Source organism: Gopherus flavomarginatus, chromosome 4, assembly GCF_025201925.1.
Source record: "Gopherus flavomarginatus isolate rGopFla2 chromosome 4, rGopFla2.mat.asm, whole genome shotgun sequence".
Lineage (NCBI taxonomy): Eukaryota > Metazoa > Chordata > Testudines > Testudinidae > Gopherus > Gopherus flavomarginatus.
Genome location: NC_066620.1, coordinates 30,413,157 through 30,435,007, shown reverse-complemented (window position 1 = coordinate 30,435,007; position 21,851 = coordinate 30,413,157). Strand labels below are relative to the sequence as shown.

Genomic DNA, 21,851 nt, shown 5'->3' with positions numbered 1-21,851 from the left:
AAACAGAGATTAGCTGTGATGAATTGTGAGGATACTCAAGGAAGGAAAGCTCATTAAAATGAACTTTCCTGTCTCCCCTTTTTTGCTCTTCATCCCCCAAAACACATAAGGCCATATAACCTGTGGGAATTACTGCTGCTGTACAGCTGACATGACATCATCTTCACCCCTGTTGTACAGTCCAAGCTAGGGGCTGGATAGAGCCTGACGATCTATGGTATGCATCTGTGTGACTGTGCATACCCTGCACTGGGCATGAGAGGGTTAACCCCACACTATGGGTGGCAGAATTCCTGCCCCTCAGACCATGCTGGGAATGCTCCATATGCTGCCTCATAATAAAAGGGAGCAGCTCAGCTCATTCTAGGCTGACCACCCAGGAGAGAAGATGCTTGGTGGAGACTCCTGGCCAAGAGCCGTTACAGCCACTGACTGTGGGAGCCAGAGAACCCTGGGACCAGACTGGAGACCTGCTACCTTTCGTCAACTGCTCGGAGTCAGACTTCCAGGGTGCTATCCCCACCAGGGAACCCAGGGACACCGACAATGTATGGACTGCTACCTCAGGAAACATGGTAGGAAGTGGCCCAGGGAGGCAGGGCAGAGAAAGTGGTATCTCTCACCCGAGCAAGGTCAGCATGTTATGGTAGGATTCCCTGCTGACTGGGTGGTGACCACATCTGTCTCCAAGAGGGCTCTGGGCTGGAACCCCATGGAGAGAAAGAGTCCTGGTCCCCCTACCCCAGCCACTACCCACCCCTAGGTGACAGCCCACTTCCCTGAATCCAGCCACTAGGCCATGCAGCCCTGAACATAAGGGAAGCTGTGTTGACTCTGGACATTAGGCTGCACAGCCCTGTACCTGAGAGCTGCCATATTGACTCCGACCCCTGGGCCATGCTGCTTTCAGCCTGGGCACAGGCTGGAAGACTAACCGCGGTTATATCACAACCCCAACCCACCCCCAAAGGAGGATGGGGTGTGCATATCATGTGACAATTTCAAAGAACAGAAGTGACCAATCAAATTAATTTACATAATCATTCTACAACTCTTACTATTCATACATTCAGTTAATGACATGCTGACAAGTCATCCACCATACACTCTCCAACAACCACAAGACATACTTACTAACTCTTTCAATATGGGCACCGCTCAGCTAGTAACTGAACATATAAACTGAGAGGTAACAGAACATTTAGTAAATTACCCTAATTGGTCATTTCCAAGATTTTTAACACTTAAAATATGTTTCTGTTCTAATGTATTTTGTATACATGACTTACAGCAATCTCAGCTGTAAGTTAATGAAGTTGTTTTTTGGGGGGTGGCAGGGGAAACGGAGTGTTTTCTTACTAGGAATGCTGCACTAAAGGAAATCACAGTTCAAGAAGAGAAAATAATTGCAAATGGTAGAATACTGCTAGTTGGAACATCACTACAAGACAGGTTTTACACACACTGTAGCCGTTTCTGCATTAGGATTTTTTGCTAAACTGTTGCCATCAGTGCATCAGCTCCACTAGTGGAGGGGCTAGTGTAGACAGCTTAACAGGTGGTCAACAATACTTTGTTCACGCTAATGCTTCCATCAGAGCTGAATTGGTCATAGCAACAGTAGAAAATGTTTAGGAAAAGCATTCTGTTTTAGACAAGGTTACAATTACTACTCCTGGGGGAATTCTGCACACAATATTTTGAAATCCTGCAAAATTCTGCATATTTTATTTTTCAAAATAACACAATATAATCACACTCCTGCTGACAGCCCTGGGTGGCTGGGGCTCTTGCTGACAACCATTTGTGTGATTTCATCGTGTCTGGTTGCGGTAAGGGTGGTGAAGGCTTGGGAAAGGGAGGTGCCAAGCGCCATTGTAAAATGCTTCCGGATAACATCCAGGGTATAACCAAGCCAGCTATTTATCGCTTGGCTCGACGTGGGTGGGTGAAGCGTATTTCGGGGTTGATCTACAAACAGACCTGTGGAGTGCTGAAGGTGTTCTTGGAGAACGTGATCAGTGATGCTGTCACTTACACTGAACATGCCAAGCGAAAGACTGTAACGGCTACAGATGTGGTTTATGCTCTGAAGCGCCAGTCTCATACTCTCTAAGGTTTTGGTTGCTAAACGGGTCACTAAAGTCAACAGGACAACTGTTGGCAGGAGCCTCAGCTGGCCGGGGCTTACAGTGGGCGGGAGTGCTGGGGGGAAAATCACAAATTCTGCAGGAAAAAATACAATTCTGTGGTGAACATTAATTCTGTGCAAATACCCGGTCGAAAAGGGACCCTGGCGGCACCGGTCACCACTGCTCACCGGGTCGTTAAAAGTGCGGTTGATGGTATAGCGTGGCTAAGACAGGCTTCCTGCTTGCATGGCTCCACGCAGCTCCTGGAAGCAGCAGCACGTCTCCCCTTTGGCTCCTAGGCATGGGGGAAGCCAGTAGGCTCCGCACACTAACCTCGCCCCAAGCGTCCCCAGCCAATGGGCGCTGCAGGGTTGGCATTTGCGGACAGAGCAGCACATAGAACCACCTGGCCGTGCCTCCATGTAGGAGCTGGAGAGGGGGCATGCTGTTGCTTCTGGAAGCTGCCTGAGGTAAGCATTGCCCGGAGCCTGCACCCCCCAGTCCCACCCCAGAGCCCATATCCCTAGCTGGATTTCTCACCCCACAACCGAACACCCTGCCCCAAACCTGATCCCCCTCCCACCCTCCGAACCCCCTCTGTCCCAGCCCGGACCATCCTCATACACCCTGAACCCCTCATCCCCAGATCAAGCACCTGCATCCGGAGCTCTCACACACTCTCACACTCCAGCCCCAGCCCAGAGCCCCCTCCCACATTCCAAACCCCTCAGTCCCAGCCTGGAGCCTCCTCTCACAGCCTAGCCTGCTGAGCTAGCCTGATGAAAATTAGCAAATGAGTGAGGGTGGGGGAAACAAGTGACAGAGGGAGGGAGGATGGAGTGAGCGGGAGGCGGGGCCTCAGACGGGAGAGGCCTGGGAGGAGGGATGGAGCAAAGGTGTTCAGTTTTGTGTGAGTATAAAGTTGGCAACCCTATTAAAGTAGTACGCGCCTGCTCAACTGACGAGACATAGTCCATTTCTCCTTCCTGCTGCCATCCCTCTTCTTCCTCTCTTACCAAAGGAGGAAGATGACAGATGGCAGTCACTTCTCTGACCTCCCTGCTTGGCATTTTGAAGCCCAGAAACTTACTATAATTCCCACGGTGATAATTCCAGACCTGAAAGCAGCACCAATTCAATCTGCCTTTTTCTAAACAAACAAACAAAAAAAACTCCACAACAAATCTGATCAGCTGTGCATCCCTAGACCCCCTGTTAACTCAAGAACTCACACTGACTCCTCTGTATTGGTCCTGCCATATGGATGCTGTCAGTCATGCCATACCATGTTTGCTCTTTTACTACAGTTTTTATATTTTAACAATTGTGAATAAAGTCTAAAGACATTAGGCACGCAAATCTCATTGAAATTCAGTAGGATTTGGGCCTTTGAAAATCCCACCCAAAATATCTCATGTTAAAGAACAAGCTATTGTGGGGACAGACAAATGGCTGCAGAGTGGGAGCTATCCAGTTTATTGCACTGAGTACAGCATGCATGATTACCTGCCCTGTGGGCGGGTGGCATATGTGTGCATTCAGTGCAAGGAGCTCCTGGCCCTCAGAGACCATGTACGGACTTTGGAGGCCAGGGTGGCAGAACTGGAGGAGCTAAGGGAGGCACAGAGGTACGTTGATGAGGCTTTCTGGGACACTGTAGAATTGTCCCACCTCCGATCAGACAGCCCCTGCGCTGTTGAGGATGATGAAATGCCCAGAGAAGCAGAGCAGTCAACGGGAGCAGAGGGAAACCTTCCCATAGTTGGGACCCTTCTTCCAGATGGTGCTGGGGTTGCCTCTCGCACTGAGGTTACCTCTCTGGGGGAGGGAACTCCAGTTGCTAGGAAAAGGCAGGTGTTAGTAATGGGAGACTTGATCATTAGAAACGTAGATAGCTGGGTTTGTGATGACCAGGAGAACCATATGGTGACTTGCCTGCCGGGTGCGAAGGTTGTGGATCTCTCGAAGCATCTAGACAGACTTATGTGTAGCGCTGGGGAGGAGCCGGTGGTCGTGGTACATGTAGGTACCAATGACATAGGGAAGGGTAGGAGAGATGTCCTGGAGGCCAAATTCAGGCTGCTAGGAAAGAGACTGAAATCCAGGACCTCTATGGTTGCATTCTCAGAAATGCTCCCAGTTCCAAGTGCAGGGCCAGGTAGGCAGGCAGAGTTCCAGAGTCTCAATGCGTGGATTAGACGATGGTGTAGAGAGGAGGAGTTTACATTCATTCATTACATTCATCATTATTTTGGGATAGGGGGAACCTACATAGGAGAGATGGGCTCCACCTAAACCAAAATGGAACCAGACTGCTGGCACTAAACATTAAAAAGGTTGTAGAGCAGTTTTTAAACTAGGAGAAGGGGGAAAGCCGACTGCTGCATAGGAGCATGTGGATCGGACAAAGACTTCTCTTAGGGGACAGTCTAATGATAGAGAATCTCCAGGTTGGAGTCAGGAGCAGAGGATGGAAGAGGATAATGTAAGGGCCAGATCAGATGATAAACATTCACATAAAAAAGATTCTGACACATCAGAAAAGGGCAGACAAATAAACAGTGACAAGTTTTTAAAGTGCTTGTACACAAATGCTAGAAGTCTAAATATGGTGAATTAGAGTGCCTTGTGATAAAGGAGGATATTGATATAATAGGCATCACAGAAACCTGGTAGACTGAGAGCAATCAATGGGACACAATCATTCCGAGGTACAAATATAATGGAAGGACAGAATAGGTCGTGGGGAGGGGGGGCACTATATGTGAAAGAAAATGTAGAATCAAATGAAGTAAAAATCTTAAGTGAATCCACATGTTCCATAGAATCTCTATGGATAGAAATTTCATGCTCTAATAAGAATATAACATTAGGGATCTATTATCGACCACCTGACCAGGACAGTGATAGTGATGATGAAATGCTAAGGGAAATTAGAGAGGCTATCAAAATTAAGAACTCAATAATAGTGGGGGATTTCAATTATCCCCATATTGACTGGGAACATTTCACTTCAGGACGAAATGCAGAGATAAAATTTATTGATATTTTAAATGACTGCTTCTTGGAGCAGCTGGTACAGGAACGCACAAGGGGAGAAGCAACTCTAGATTTAGTCCTGAGTGGAGCGAAGGAGCTGGTCCAAGAGGTAACTATAACAGGACCAATTGAAAATAGTGACCATAATACAATAGCATTTAACATCCCTGTGGTGGGAAGAACATCTCAACAGCCCAACACTGTGGCAATTAATTTCAAAAGGGGGAACTATACAAAAATGAGGGGGTTAGTTAAACAAAAGTTAAAAAGTACAGTGACAAAAGTGAAATCCCTGCAAGCTGCATGGGCACTTTTTAAAGACACCATAATAGAGGCTCAACTTCAGTGTATACCCCAATTTAAGAAACACAGTAGAAGAACCAAAAAAGAGCCACCGTGGCTTAACAACCATGAAAAAGAAGCAGTGAGATATAAAAAGACTTCCTTTAAAAAGTGGAAGTCAAATCCTAGTGAGGCAAATAGAAAGAGCATAAACACTGCCAAATTAAGTGCAAGAATGTAATAAGAAAAGCCAAAGAGGAGTTGGAAGAATGGCTAGCCAAAAACTCCAAAGGTAATAACAAAATGTTTTTAAGTACATCAGAAGCAGGAAGCCTGCTAAACAACCAGTGGGGCCCCTTGATGATAGAGATACAAAAGGAGCGCTTAAAGACAATAAAGTCATTGCACAGAAACTAAAAGGATTCTTTGCTTCAGTCTTCACAGCTGAGGATGTTAGGAAGATTCGCAAACCTGAGCCAGCTTTTCTAAGGAACTGTCACAGACTGAAGTGTCACTAGAGGAGGTTTTGGAATTAATTGATAAACTTAACAGTAACAAATCACCGGGACCAGATGGCATTCACCCAAGAGCTCTGAAAGAACTCAAATGTGAAGTTGCGGAACTATTAACTAACGTTTGTAACCTGTCCTTTAAATTAAATCAGCTTCTGTACCCAATGACTGGAAGTTAGCTAATGTAACACCAATATTTAAAAAGGGCTCTAGAGGTGATCCTGGCAATTACAGACCAGTAAGTCTAATGTCAGTACCGGACAAATTAGTGGAAACAATAGTTAAGAATAAAATTGTCAGACACATAGAAAAACATAAACTGTTGAGCAATAGTCAACATGGTTTCTGTAAAGGGAAATTATGTCTTACTAATCTATTAGAGTTCTTTGAAGGAGTCAACAAACATGTGGACAAGGGGGATCCAGTGGACATAGTGTACTTACATTTCCAGAAAGCCTTTGAAAAGGTCCCTCACCAAACACTCTTATGTAAATTAAGCTGTTATGGGATAAAAGTGAAGGTCCTTTCATGGTTTGAGAACTGGTTAAAAGACAGGGAACAAAGGGTAGGAATTAATGGCAAATTCTCAGAATAGAGAGGGGTGACTAGTGGTGTTCCCCAAGGGTCAGTTCTAGGACCAATCCTATTCAATTTATTCATAAATGATCTGGAAAAAGGGGTAAACAGTGAGGTGGCAAAGTTTGCAGATGATACTAAACTGCTCAAGATAGTTAAGACCAAAGCAGATTGTGAAGAACTTCAAAAAGATCTCACAAAACTAAGTGATTGGGCAACAAAATGGCAAATGAAATTTAATGTGGATAAATGTAAAGTAATGCATATTGGAAAATATAACCCCAATTATACATACAATGTGATGGGGGCTAATTTAGCTACAAGAAGTCAGGAAAAAGATCTTGCAGTCATCGTGGATAGTTCTCTGAAGATGTCCACACAGTGTGCAGAGGCGATCAAAAAAACAAACAGGATGTTAGGAATCATTAAAAAGGGGATAGAGAATAAGACTGAGAATCCATTACTGCCCTTATATAAATCCATGGTATGCGCACATCTCGAATACTGAGTACAGATGTGGTCTCCTCATCTCAAAAAAGATATACTGGCATTAGAAAAGGTTCAGAAAAGGGCAACTAAAATAATTAGGGGTTTGGAACGGGTCCCATATGAGGAGAGATTAAAGAGGCTAGGACCCTTCAGCTTGGAAAAGAGGAGACTAAGGGGGGACATGATAAAGGTATATAAAATCATGAGTGATGTGGAGAAAGTGGATAAGGAAAAGTTATTTACTTATTCCCATAATACAAGAACTAGGAGTCACCAAATGAAATTAATAGTCAGCAGGTTTAACACCAATAAAAGGAAGTTCTTCTTCACGCAGCGCACAGTCAACTTGTGGAACTCCTTACCTGAGGAGGTTGTGAAGGCTCGGACTATAACAGCGTTTAAAAGAGAACTGGATAAATTCATGGTGGTTAAGTCCATTAATGGCTATTAGCCAGGATGGGTAAGGAATGTGTCCCTAGCCTCTGTTTGTCAGAGGATGGAGAAGGATGGCAGGAGAGAGATCACTTGATCATTGCCTGTTAGGTCCACTCCCTCTGGGGCACCTGGCATTGGCCACTGTTGGTAGATAGGATACTGGGCTAGATGGACCTTTGGTCTGACCCGGTATGGCCGTTCTTATGTTCTTATGTTATGTTCTTAAAACACTAATTACATATAGTAAAACTACATTAAATGAATAGCTGAGTGCTTGACTTACAACCTTAAAGTTAATAAGTGCCAGAAATAAGGTTGCACAGGCAGCTTTGTTTCATCTCCCTTGTGATTATGCATTGTAATAGTCTTAGCTAGTATCATACAGGAAGTCTGTGGTACAGTCAGGGATAAACTCCATTCTACTGGATTCAATCCAGTGCCTGAAACACAAGGTATCCCTTTCATGCAATCCTCTGACTCATTCACTGTCCAATCTACATACCAAATAATGCAGGGTCCTGATGAACAAGTAGTAAGTGATTATGTAATTAAGACCAGTATCATATTACATAAGTACAAGAGTCGAATTTAAGGTTGCACAGACACATTCTGGTAATGGTGAGGTTTATAAAGTATATAAGATATTAGAGGAGGATAGTCAATGTCTCTTGTCTAATAGTGCTATAACTGAAGAAACCTATCTGGTGTCATCTTTTAATTACAGTTTCAGCAGAAACACTGATTAACTAATGTAAGATCACATTACAGACTAGAGGTGAAATTCTGGTAATGAGTGTACAGCCCAAGTGATCAAACCTTGTGCTCAAAGTAAAACAAGTAAGGCTGAGCAATGCAACCCTCAGTTCCAAATTAGAGTACCTTGTACATACCCAATGAACAGCTGCTATTAAGAGATGGGCTGCCGGGCTGTGTACTTTATTTTTTGAGCAATGGATTTCTGGCTAAAAGCCCCTGCCACAACACTCCTGCTGACAGACCTGCCAGCAAACTTGGCTATTCCACACACAAGGATGTGCAGAATTCCCCCGGCATGGCCTGGCAGAAGTGTGCCATTTCTGATACCTTTTGGGCCTCACACTCAAGTGAAAGACGGGAAGAGGGTTTCATCCTAAGAAATGTTTTCATAACAGATGGTTTCTTGGACTTACAAATTATAATTAACTGAAGTGACGGAGGTGTTTAATGTTGTGGATTTCCACTGTTTGTTTATTAGGCAATTTATTGCTCCTACTTTCAAAGCAAAAATCATATTTTTAAGTTTACACCTTCCAAAGGCCCCATGCTCCCAGTGGGCCCCAGCAGGGAAGAGGGAAGGGGATTTTTTAGAGCTCTTCAATAATTAACTCAACACTTTAAAAATTACAAGTTCGGGGTATTTTGGAGATTTCTTTGTTTTGTTTCTGTCAAACACACGTGTTTTGTTTCAATGGGAGTTTACTCTAAAATCAGAATTATGTACCTAAAAATTCCCAAAGTTTTAATTTATAAACTAAACTTGATTTTTTTTCTAGGGGAAGATAGACAGGTTTTCTTCTGATCTTTATATTAACAAAGATAAGAGATGGTATTTCCTTTATGGAAGACTTCACATATAGAAACTATGAACCACGAATCTTGAATGGCTTCTATTTTAAAGTGATACAATATGATTTTTCACTTCTGTTTTTCACACTGAAGAAAAATAAACAGAACCACAGTTAAATACAGAAGATGAGGGTGTTTTGTTTTTTTAAACTTTCATATACAAACCAAGGTCACCAAAAAAATAAAAATAAAAACCCACACACACAAAAAAAACCCACACAGTTTTAAGGGTGTTTTTTGTTGTCATGGTTCGGGGTTTGTTTGGTTTTTTTACATGTGGGTTCAGTTAGATACAGGTGCATTCAATATAGTGTTTGCTATTTTCAGAATGGAGAACTGTACTGTTTATCCCCACTATAGAGTTACCTTTCATCAAATTGCAGGTATATCCAATACTGCTATATTTCCTGTAACATAAAAAGTAATTTTCTTTAAGAAATATCCATGAAAACACAACTTTGTTACTTTAAATCAATTATTTTCTTTCTTTAATGCACATGCTTGACTTTTATGAAACAACAACCCAGCCTGCCCACATAGTCATGCAAGTAATGAATTCAATCACACTATGGTCATACATAAAGCCCCATCTAAACTATGAGCCTTATGCTTTGTTTAGTAATTAACTCTTAAAATGGATATATAAACTTCACCAAAAATCAGAACTCACCCACTTTGCACAGCCAGCTGTAAATGGCTACAACAGGAGGTGCAAGACTATGGCAAATCAGGTAATACAACTATAAAGAAGTTATGGTTAACATTTTCTTAAGGCCATGTCTACACTGCAAAGTTTTGGTGGCAAAAGGCAGCTGTTGGCGGCAAAACAATGGAGGTGTACACACTGCAATGCCACTTTTGGCAACAATATGAAACCATCTTGACGAAAAACATAGGACTTTTTCGACAAACCTTTTTTCGACAAAGTGCCAGTGTGGACACCATGCTTAATTTTATCACTTTAATTGGCCTTCAGAAGGTGTTCCACAATGTCCCTCCTGACCACTCTTGTCAGCAGTTCCAACTCCATTGCCCTGCAGCCAGGTAAACAACCATCACCCTTCTCCCTTTAAATCCCTGGGAATTATTGAAATTCCATATCCTGTTTGCTTGCCGTGGAGAACTCACATCGCATCTTCTCAACTGACAATGGTGGCTCCATGCAGCAGTCGCTCTCCCACTTGCACCACTGCAGAGCTGCTGGGTCTGCGTGGTATTTGGGGAGAGGAGGCTGTGCAGTCCCAACTGCGCTCCAGCCATAGGAATTTCGATACGTACAGGCAGGTTTTTCGAGGTTTGTGCAAAAAGGGCTATGACCGGACATGGTGCAGTGCAGAGTAAAGATCAAGGAGCTGAGGAACGCATACCAGAAGGCAAGGGAGGCAAATCACTGCTCCAGTGCAGCGCCGAAGACATGCCATTTCTATAAGGAGTTGGAGCTATCCCCAGTGGTAACCCCACCTCCACCACCAAGAGCCCCATAGATACTTTGGCAGGGTTGGAGTTGGCAGAAAGTGGACCTAACCCAAAGGACGAAGTCACTGATAAAGAGGTGGAGGTAGATGACTATGTGGAGCCCACAGAGGGGGTTGCCTGGTGGTGCATCCAGTCAGTAGCTGTTCTGCACTCCAGAGGTGTCTAGCCAGTCTCAGCAGTCGCACTCCAGTGAGCAAGAAGCAGGAGAGGAGACCCTGGTAAGTGGTTTTGTTATGTGTAGTGCAGAGGTGGGCTGAGGACACAGAAATGTACATGGCTGGCTGTGTTTCTTTCTGCTGGACATTTCCCTGTGCAGCTAACTAGTATGGCAGAACAGGGTGTTGATGCATATCAAGATTTCATGGGAATCCTCCAGAGATCTCTAGGAAACTTTTTCCTGGAGGTATTCGGCAACCCTCTGCTCAAAATCAGCAGCCAGGCAGTCTGCCTCATCAGTCCACCCCGAGCAAACTTTTCACACTTACCTTCACAAATATTGCGCAATGTACAACATGCAGTTATGACCATGGGAATATTATCCTCACTGAGGTCTAACCTGCCATAAAGGCATCACCAGCATGCCTTTAATCTGCCAAACGCACATTCCACGGTCATCCTGCACCTACTCAGCCTGTTGTAGAAGCGCTCCTTACTGCTGTCCAAATTTCCCGTGTAAGCTACATGAGCCATGGCATTAAGGGGTATGCCCAGGATAACTATGGGCATTTCAACATCCCCCACTGTAATCTTCTGGTCTGGAAAAATAGTCCCTGCTTGCAGCTTTCTGTACAGGTTGGTGTTCCTGAAGATACATGCATCATGCACCCTTCCGAACCACCCCACGTTGATGTCAGTGAAACACCTGTGGTTATCCAAAAGTGCCTGCAACACCATGGAGAAGTACCCCTTCCTATTGATGTACTCTGTCGCAAGATGGTCCAGTGCCAATATTTAAATATGCATGCCATTTATCGCCTCTCCACAGCCAGAGAAGTCCATTTCTGCAAAGCTATCCACTATTTCATGCACACGGTGTAGAGCCACAGTCCTTCATAGCAGGATGCAATTAATGGCTCTGCACGCCTGTGTTAACGCAGCCCCAACAGTCGACTTCCTGACTCCAAACTGATGCGCAACCAACCGGTAGCAGTCTGGATTTGCCAGCTTCCACATTGCAATCACCACGCACATCTACATCGAGAGCAGCAACTCTCATTCGGGTGTTCTTGTGCCACAGGGCAGAGACGAGCTCCGCACACACTTCCAGGAAGGTGGCTTTCCTCATTAGAAAATTCTGTAACCACTGCTCATTGTCCCAGACCTGCATGACGACACGATACCACCCAGTGGTAGTTTTCTGAGCCAAAAAGCAATGGTCCACCATTTGCAGCTGTTCCATGAATGCCAAAAGTAATCGAATGTTGCTCCTATCCATGTCAGACAGCATGTCAAACAACTGTGAATACTGTTAAGTTAGGAACTTCACGATGAACGGCACGGCCATTTGTGATGTGTTACTGACAGCAAGCAGAGAATTGGACAGCAGAGTGGGATCCATCCTTTCACAGAGATGGCAAGGCGAACAGTAAACAAGGGCCACTGAAAAATGTTGCAAAGATGGAAGCACATGGAATGCTGGAACGGAAAGCAATGCATCATGGGACATTAAACCTGGACCCATGATGTGCTGCGATTCACTCCGCCTTCCCACAAGACCTAGTAGCAGAAGATGGCAAGCTGAACTGTGGGATAACTACTCACAGTGCACTGCTCACTGACGATGCTAGTGCCCCAAGTGTGGACACACTGTGCTGACAGAGGGAGCATAGTATTAACACACAATATCCATTTTCTTTTAGCAGTTTTTGATCACTGACAAAAGTTTTGCCGACAAAACTCTGCAGCGCAGACAAGGCCTAACATTTGTAGGATTTCAAAACAAAACAAAACAAAACAAAACTTATAGATTTGTGTTGACATATTTTCTTGACAGAGGTGTAACTTGTCTATCTCTTTGCTATCCTTTTTAATATAAAAAAGAATATTTACACCCAAGGGCAGAGAAACCTTTACTCATGTGAGTATACTCACTTGTTCCCATGGAACTACTGATGCAAGTAAGGCCCCATGTATACTACTAATATAAATGAGTCAAGAGACTTGGTTACAATACAGCTGTCCCCTGAAAGTTAAAAATTCTAAGGTATATCATCCAAGACTTTAGCCTAATGAGGATATAGTTCAGTCCCGTATAGGCTAGAATTTAAACTATGTTGTAACTGTGTCAGAGGACAGCAGCGTTTTAACCATGCCCTGGACTCATTTATAGCTGAAGAGTGCATGAAGCCTAACTTACACCACTATTCCTAGACATAGTCTATGCAGTTTTTTGGTAAGGGGATGTGATTTTTTATTTTATGTTTTAACCTTAATAGATACATCAGTAAAAGCAGCAAAGAGTCCTGTGGCACCTTATAGACTAACAGAAGTATTGGAGCATGAGCTTTCATGGGTGAATACCCACTTCATCAGATGCAAGATAAATCAGTATAACCCTTAGCATAGAAGCAATTACACCAGTATAAGACATCTTTACACTATTATTGCTTATTCCCCTGAATTTATTGGTATACTTGTCCACACAAAAGGTTGTAACTGCTTTAACTATCCTAGTGTCCAATAGCTGTCCTTAAAGCAGTAGAAAAACTGTGTGCAGACCAGCCCTTGTAGGAATAAGTGAAACTACTCATAAGCTCTATACTTGGAAATACATGCAAACAGCAGAGGACAAACTCAATTAATATCTTCCTTCATTACAAATAGATAGTTCTGTCAAAAAAAGATCATCTCTGCTAGCTATGTAAAACATTATTTTTAAAAGCTGGAAAAGTTAAAACAATGCATTCACCTGACCAATGTATTTCAAGAGTCTGACACTAGGGTGGTGGTGTTATTTATTTAATTAATTTGATTTCCTTCTCCCTCCCCTTTTCCTTTGTCTACACAATGTATTGTGCATCTCACAAGAGCTGCTGTTCAGATTGAGCTCAGATTTAAATCCCAAATGCACTGCAGAAGGCCTATATTTGATTACAGTGCTATATGATGTCATGTATCCAAGACAACTAAGGCATTACGGTCTCCTAGGAATAAAACTACCTCTTGGTAATAGATTTAGGCACTCCAGGCATGTGACTGATCCGTTGTCTCCAAATGAAAAATGCATGCAGCTGCACTCTTCAGCAAAACACTTTACAAAAAACAAGAGGTCCAAATAATTGTTCTCATTGAACAGCATACAGAAACAAAACTGATATTTTCTTTTTAAATAAAAAGGCATATCAGGTACTTTAAAGATGCAGATACAATTTATTAAAATCAGTTTGTAATATGTTTCAGAAGTCAGGCAAGGTGAGAGGCCTTGAATGTCTCCCTATTATTGAGCAAAACCTCCGCAACATTCATTTCTGACTCACGTATATGAGGAGGAACTCTTTCTTCCCACATTTTACTGGGTGTTATATAAAATAAAGATTTTCAGTTATTCACTAAAATATTTTCAAATTTCTATAATTTTTAATGTCTCTTCCCAGTCTTCTTCCACTCCTTGATGTAAAATTGAAACTGAGCACAAAATTGAAAGAGAACCAGTATCAGGAGGGATGCATGAAATGATTACAAAATTCAGCATCAGAAGGAAGAGAGACCTTACAGGGACACAGGCAGCTCAAATTTAGCCCAAGATTTAGGTTTTGTAAGTTTATTTTTACAAAATCAAAATAAAATATAAATGTTTTCATGATTTAAAAGACAGAACAATAATGTCCATGAAACTGGTATTTTAAATAAACATTCCATGACAACATTTCAGCAGCAAACATTGGCCCAATCCTGTAATTTTTTATGTGCGGGTAAGCATCGTAGCAAAGCAGCACACAAATTGCAGGATCAGGGTCATTTTTTTTAAAACTGCCCCTAGCCTTATTCAAAACTTACTGAAGTCAACAGGAGTTTTCCCACTCACTTCAATTAGTTTTGGATCAGGCTCCATGGGCATTAGAACCTGAAAATGTAATTGACTGGAATGAAAAGTGACATGGACTAACAGATTGAACAGTGAAACAAAAAAGGCAGAGTAAGCAAACACCATAAACAGCAAGCAATTAAAACTAAATTACTATAAAAACAAATAAGTTTGAGGGTTTTTTAACATAGAAAAACATAGAAAACAGAAGAAAAAGACATTTGAAAAGATACTACAGTAGTCACTTTTTATTAAATTACACATGTCCCACGGTAAATGAATAAAAACTAAAATATGGGAGTCATAAATATAGTTACGTAACTGTGCCACCTGAGGGCATTGCACTGAAAAAAAAAACTGTGTTATTTTCATTTCCAAGATATCCCTGTTATACACAGTTCTCCAGGATAGCCTCAAAACAATACTAAACATTCTTTTGTGGATATTTCAGCTGACGTGTAGCAATAACAGTTGCCTAATGTTACAAAATGTAATACTATCTCTTTTGCTTACAGCTTGCAAGCCTTTATAAACATAAAGACATCAGAACTCCACTTGAACCTTATCTGAATACACGAAGCTCTTTTACAAATTCTTTGAACTAAATTTTATACTTCATTCAGTTTCAGACTGCACTTTGAAAATTGCATAAATAGAAAACAGCTAAAAACATAGACAACAGCGCTTATATCACTACTATGGATACATCCTTAGACATATTTTGATTCAAGCTAGTATTTTTCCTAGCACACAGTATTATTACCAATGTAAGTGTCAAGAACACAGTTTATCTGTCTAAAACTTTGCTCTACCACAGACTGATTTCTATGGCACACAATGGTAATGTAGCCATTGTCATGTTCTGGGGGTGCAATCTAGACCAGTAAATCATTGTGTCACTGCCTGCTCTGTAACGTCGGGTGCCTTGAATGCTCTGCTGTTGTGGCTCTCAGCCTGGACACCAACAGCTAGCCAATTAACCAGTATGTCCCTTGTTATGAACAAACAAAAGAAGGAATACACTTCTAAAATTAAAACTTAATTTCAGACAGTTACAATCTTTGCCTAAGCAGGTTTCTCATCTATAATCAATTTCCGGAGATTTCAATCACCTTTGCTGAAGAATTCATCTCAAGAGCTCTGGCCTCTTCACTCCCTCAAGTGATGGATGCCAATATAGCATCTTCTCTTTCATTATATTATCTTCCAAAACTCACTGTTTTGTCCCCAGACTCAAGATAATCTCATGCTGAGCAGGTTTCAGTGGGTCCGCCAAGCATGGCCAGCATTAAACTCACTAGAGCCTAGGGCAGAAAGTCAAAGCCCCGCTGCGCAGGACTGCAGCCCGCGGCCCCGAGCCCCAACACCTGGAGCTGAAGCCTGAGCAACTTAGTTTGCTGTGGTGTGGTCCCCTGGGCAACTGCCCTGCTTGCTACCCCTTAAAGCCAGCCCTGGCTTTTATATGGAGAAAAACAGTTGTTGTGGCACAGGTGGGCCATAGAGTTTTTATACCATGTTGGGTGGGCCTCAGAAAGAAAAAGGTTGAGAACCCCTGACATATATTGTACTGTGTTAGACAGTATGATTACATCCACAATGCAAAATTGAAAATATGATGGGAAGTGGATGCATTGTAATATAAGGATATAAATAATATGTAAATATCCACTTCTAAATGAAAAAAGTCACTTAGATGCTTCTTGCTTTCCTTGCGGATCTTTCTCTTGATACAGGGAAGCTTTGTGTGACCATTCAAAAATAAAAATTCATAATTTGTGAAGCCTGGCTATCGATAGAATTTATACAAGTGCATACTTCCATACACAAACCATCCACAAGTCTTATCAGAGGTTTCTAAATGCTCTCACTAGAGATGAGCAATCAAAGCAATAGAATAATCCCCATTAGTACACCCGTGCATGTTCAGCCAAGCAAATATATGTCAATGTTTTTAAATATTACAGCTTGGTCATGAAAGAACAGAGACTAGTACACCAGGGATTTTGTGTGAAAATTCCTCTCCTCGCTCAACCAGTAGTAGCAAGACAATGAGCATTTCTACATTAGAAAAGCGGCACTCAGTGTAAATATATTGATCTAGTTAGACTGGTGTAAACCCCAGATGTAGATACACATAAGTAGAAGTTAAAATGGTTTAAATCAGTTTATCTTGTGTCTGTAAATTGCAAGCTAACCCTTGCTTAAATCAGTTTAATTTCACTGCCTTTGTATTATTAGGGATTTGCACTGGTTGAGCTAGGTTGATTTAAAATTTATTTAGTTAAACCAGTGCAACTTTTCTCATATAGACCCGGTCTGAGCACCCGTCTGGCACAGTTGCCCATGGCAACAGCCACACTGTCACTTAAACCTATCCAGGGTAAATCTAAACATAACCACATCAAAAACAGTTGCAGCTGCAGAAAACTCTTCTACACTAGTCCTCTGTATTGCCAATACCACTGCAGTTCCCCACCAAAGCCAGAGACCATGGCCCAATTCTCTGTTGCCCTGCACCTTATGTAGTCATTTACAGCAGTGCAAAGTGAGTATAAAATGCCGTTATTCTAATGGTAGCATTTTACACTCTTTTTGTACTAGCATACTTGATAAGGGGCAAGTCAACAGGGCTTAGTCTCGAACACTTTAAAAAACAACATTTGTCCCTATCCATATTGGCCAAACAGTGTTATAAACTAGTTCAGGCACAAAGGAGTTTCCTCTTTATGTCTAAGTGTGGTTTTTAAGTCAGATTAAACTACTAAACAAAAACAGAAATGTTAAGATCATATGTATCTTACATATCACTGATATCATATCATTACATCACAGTGTAACTCCAATGGCATTATTCTTGATTTGCACCTGCGTAAGTAGAGAATCAAGCCCTGTCATTCTGATTCAATAGCATTTAAACATCCATTCTTTACAAGTGTAAAATGATTAGACAGGATGGATAAAAATCAATGATATTTTTTTTTTATTTAAAGCTGATTTTTTGATAAAATGCTTTTTGAGGGAAAAAAACTATCTAAAGTTAGTTTTAATTACGATACATTATAGCTCAAAGATATCTCCTCATAGAATAGGGATTATAAATTCTAATTCTACAGTATAAGACAATATATCCATGTAATGTTTAAGAACAGTTTTATAAATGAGTTTCAATAGTTCATGGATTAGGGACCAAATTTTATGAGGTTCCAGTGGCTTCTGTATAGATCATTTAGGTTAATCTTTCTATCTACCCAATGGGACTCAGTGGTCAGTCTAGAAGATACCATCAGAGATGCTTAGTTCTGCAGTTCTCAAACTGGATTTGTGTCTCCAGAGATAACATGCTTTTTTGTTAACAGCAAAAATGTTTTTAAATAAATAAATAATATATAGAGGTGAGAAATAACAGACCTCAAAACCTATTGTCCTTCTGCAAATTTGTGTACACAGAGTCAATCCCTTACCTTTCTTTAAAAGTGAAAAGTTTCAAAAAGTTCCATGAAGAGACGATTGTTGGAGGTGGAACAGATCTGGTCAAGGAGAAGAAGCCTAGAAATAAAGGTGAGAAGGGAGGGACAGGCAGTAGAAACAAAAGTGAAACTGTTTGAGCAGCATATTCCAGAAGTCTTGAGGTCTTTCTGAGTGTAGCCTTCATTGACTTGAGATCTACCATACCATTCTGTCACTAGAAGGGAAAATCTATAATGGCAGCAGGCCATAAAAAAGACCCAGTTTGGGAATAAGAACCATTCAATAAATATATGTTTGTTGATGATGTTTTAAAGAAAGTCACACCAGTGAACTGGTGGAAGTGACTTAAGCACTTGGATTCAGAGACTGTTGAATTGATAATCTCACTATTAACAGCAGTAGCTTCTTCTGACAATGTAGAAAGAAGCCAATATTTTAAGTTTCTCATGTTGACCTGGCTGACGGAGTCGATTTAATTTTTGTTTTTGTTTTTAAATTTAATTAAACTATTTTAGTTAAAAACAATACTAACAAAAACAAACCTGATTTTGAAAAACTTGAATATTTAACTAAAATCACAAATTCATATGGCTGTTTTGTTAAAATATTATATGTTTGCTGTTGAAGAAAAAAATGCAGAATACAGAACGCTGTTGTTTTAGTTAAATAAAACAATTTAAATGTCTGTCTGGTGATGTTCTCCTCCTAATAAAGCATGGCAAGAAAATCCTCCAGATGTTAATGATTAACCTATTGAATTGGAGATATTTATGAAGTCATTGGAGAGTGAACTATCTGCTTCAATTACCTTTGGTAAATGAAATAACCAAACAATCATTCATTTTCTGATATAGCTGTAAAACTAAACTGAAAAGTTCTCAAAATAAATCACTTAAAATGTATAGTGTGTATCTTCTAAAAATGAAACCTACATCTATCTCTGAGGGTGTGTCTACCCTACCCGCCGGATCAGCGGGCAGCGACTGATCCAGCAGGGGTCGATTTATCGCAATAACAGATCCCCAAGCACTCTCCCATCTCGACTGCCACGAGAGGTGCAGGCAGAGTCAACGGCGGAGCGGCAGCAGTCGACTCACCGCGGTGAAGACACCACGGTAAGTCGATCTAAGTACGTTGACTTCAACTACGTTATTCACGTATCTGAAGTTGCGTAACTTAGATCAATTCCCTCACCCCTCACCCCCTGTGTAGACCAGGCCTGAGTTGTGAAGAATATGTATTAAGGTTATAAAAACCAACAAGTATGCACTTTTATGTAGAAATCCATGATTAAATAGAGTCTTCCTGACTAGTGATTTAAATCATGATTTAAATCAAATCCACCCTGATGCAAGGCAGTGGAGAATCATGCCCAGCGTGTGGAAGGAATTTAAAATCCCTGGGGAGACAGAGAGAGAGAGTACAAGTCAAGAGAAAGTGGGGAGAAGAATTCTGAAAGCTTTTCCAACATTTTTTCCTCTCTCATCTGTGCGCAATGAAACCTCAGACTACCTCTGTCTCTTTCCTTTTGGGTCCGGAGTAAAGAGAAATTATTTAAAATAAATTAAATACCTTGTGTATGTATATATTTCGGCAAGCTTCTTCTGGGACTTACTGATAATTATTAAGGGCTCCATTCTCCCACCTGCAGGATAAAAGCATCTCCAATTGTAGATAATTGGGTCCCACAAGGGAAAATGATTTAAAGTCTATCTACTTGTAATCATTTCATGCATGACGTTGCTCTTCCCCAGCTGACTACTTGTGTATCACCCACTTTCTCTGAACTCCTAGGTTTCTTTTTTTTGTTTGTTTGGAATACTATTTCACTGAGAAGCAGAGCTCAGTGCAATGGCTCTCATTTGTCTACTTTCACTTGTATCTCTTGAGGGACCTTCAGATGTTTTAACAGTGGCTGATACTCTGAAGCAATAGGAGTTTAATAAATTAAGCTTCTTTCTTGAAAGTAGGAAAGGGAGTTTTTGAAAGTCCTATAAAACTTGCTCTCAATGTTTTTAAGCTATCACAGGCCCATGGTCAACTCTCGAAAAGTCACCCAATCAGACATTGGCCAGAAGATACGCTCACTGCCAGCATTCAAAGTGAGTGCAGAGAATGGTTGACATGTCCCAGAAATTTCAAACACACAGCATTTTTGAAGAGTAGCTATGAGGAACAGTGAAAATATGCTGGGGGCCTCAACTACTGTATATCTGTCCTCTGACACATCAAAGCATGGTTTGGTTTAGACCAAATCATGCTTTAGCTACATTTGGGATAACTGTTTTGTAACCAAGTCCCCTAATACGACTGCATTACTAGTGAGGAGGGGTACAATAACTGTGCTTGCACTAAGGTTTTTGTTTGTTTTTTGCAGGGAGCAGGGAGGTAAGGAATTTCCCCCTAGTGCTACCACTAGGGTTGCACAAGTAGTAGCACCAGTGGGAGCTGCAGTACTATTTGAATTACTGGGACAGGCAGTTCTATGCCAGCCCATAACTAAAGGCCCACACCATCAGTTAAACCCAGGCTATAACTGATTACTGGCGACAACAGATGAAAAAAAAAAATGGGAGCAAGAGTGAGGTTGAAAATCAGGGATCCAGAGGGGGGACACCAAGCAGAGAATCCCCCAATAGTTCCCACTACTCAAAGGTGTCTAGGGAGTCAGTGGACACTGCCCAGAGGAATTCTGCCCAGAAGTATGCTCAGATAAGGGACCAGGAATAGGCCCCAAAGCCACAGAGCACACCACCTAGCTTCCTACATCTGGAGCGATGGATAGCCACCTTGGCCAGTGCCACGAGAAAGCTGGCGAGGATGTCCCATGATTGTGGAAGCCACAGATAAGAGTGTGTAAAGATCAGGAGAGGCGGGGAAAATTGCAGCCAGAACTTCAGTAAGATAATAATAGGAGATATATCTGTCTCCTAGAACTGGAAGGGACATTGAAAGGTCATTGAGTCCAGCCCCCTGCCTTCACTAACAGGCACAAGTACTAGATTTTTTTGCCCCAGATCCATAAGTGGCCCCCTCAAGTATTGAACTCACAACCTGGGTTTAGTAGGCCAATGTTCAAACCACTGAGTTATCCCTCCCTCCCAGAGGTTCTGAATGATGAAAAGGAGGGGCTACAATCTTATGAACCCTACACAGATGTTTGCCAAGGTCTCTCTCTTGCCCCAAAAGGGACAGGTGTTGGGGGAAATTGTTAACTGCATCAGACAAACACCCATGCTTTCAGCTCGATGGAGGAGCTACCAACTAATATCCCCAGCAGGATGCAGAATCAGGGTAGAGTATATATTCAGGCCCAGAGAATGCAAGTTAACTACCCCTGAGAAGAACAGGGGAAGTTCACACCTCTCAAGCCATTCTGTCCGCTGATTCAATTACACAGCACTGTACCAGTTCATAATCAGGTTGTCTTCACAGCCATAAAATAAAATATAATTTAGCACTTCTAGCTGTTAATTAGATTTCAGTTTTGCAGAAATTTGTAAGTACCTTACAACAAGACACCAAGGAAAAGTTTCCTACTCACTACTGGCTATAAAAAAAATCCATACTCTCTTAAGTTTGCATATATAGTTTTAGGAGCAAAGCAGAACTTTCCATCATCATATAATTTAGTTACTAAGAGCATTTATGTTTGAACCAGAACAAAGATCACAATTGCAATGTTAATTTTTTTCCTACACCATCAAAATCATTCAGTGCAAAATCTCTGACTCTCAGTCTACTACCCCAATGTTATGATTCAGATGGGATGCTGAGGGCATGTTCTCCTCATTCATCAATTTATTAATTTAT

At 41.6% G+C, this 21,851-nt stretch overlaps 1 protein-coding gene across 10 annotated transcripts in view; it reads right to left on the bottom strand.

Annotated features, from left to right (window-relative positions):
- Positions 1–21,851, bottom strand: part of FOXN2 (forkhead box N2) — a 158,114-nt gene that overhangs the window by 85,285 nt on the left and 50,978 nt on the right. For 2 of the 10 annotated variants that reach the window (XM_050951907.1, XM_050951916.1), the window contains exons 2-4: positions 19,611–19,683; positions 18,032–18,116; positions 9,437–9,477 (exon numbers count right to left, since the gene is read on the bottom strand). The exons of 4 other annotated variants lie outside the window; for them this stretch is intronic. The gene's annotated coding sequence lies outside the window, so the exon portion shown is untranslated. Of the gene's footprint in view, positions 1–9,436; positions 9,478–12,501; positions 12,531–18,031; positions 18,117–19,610; positions 19,684–21,851 lie in introns of those variants that run through there. 4 more of the 10 variants (XM_050951909.1, XM_050951913.1, XM_050951912.1 and 1 more) reach the window with 4 other exon arrangements.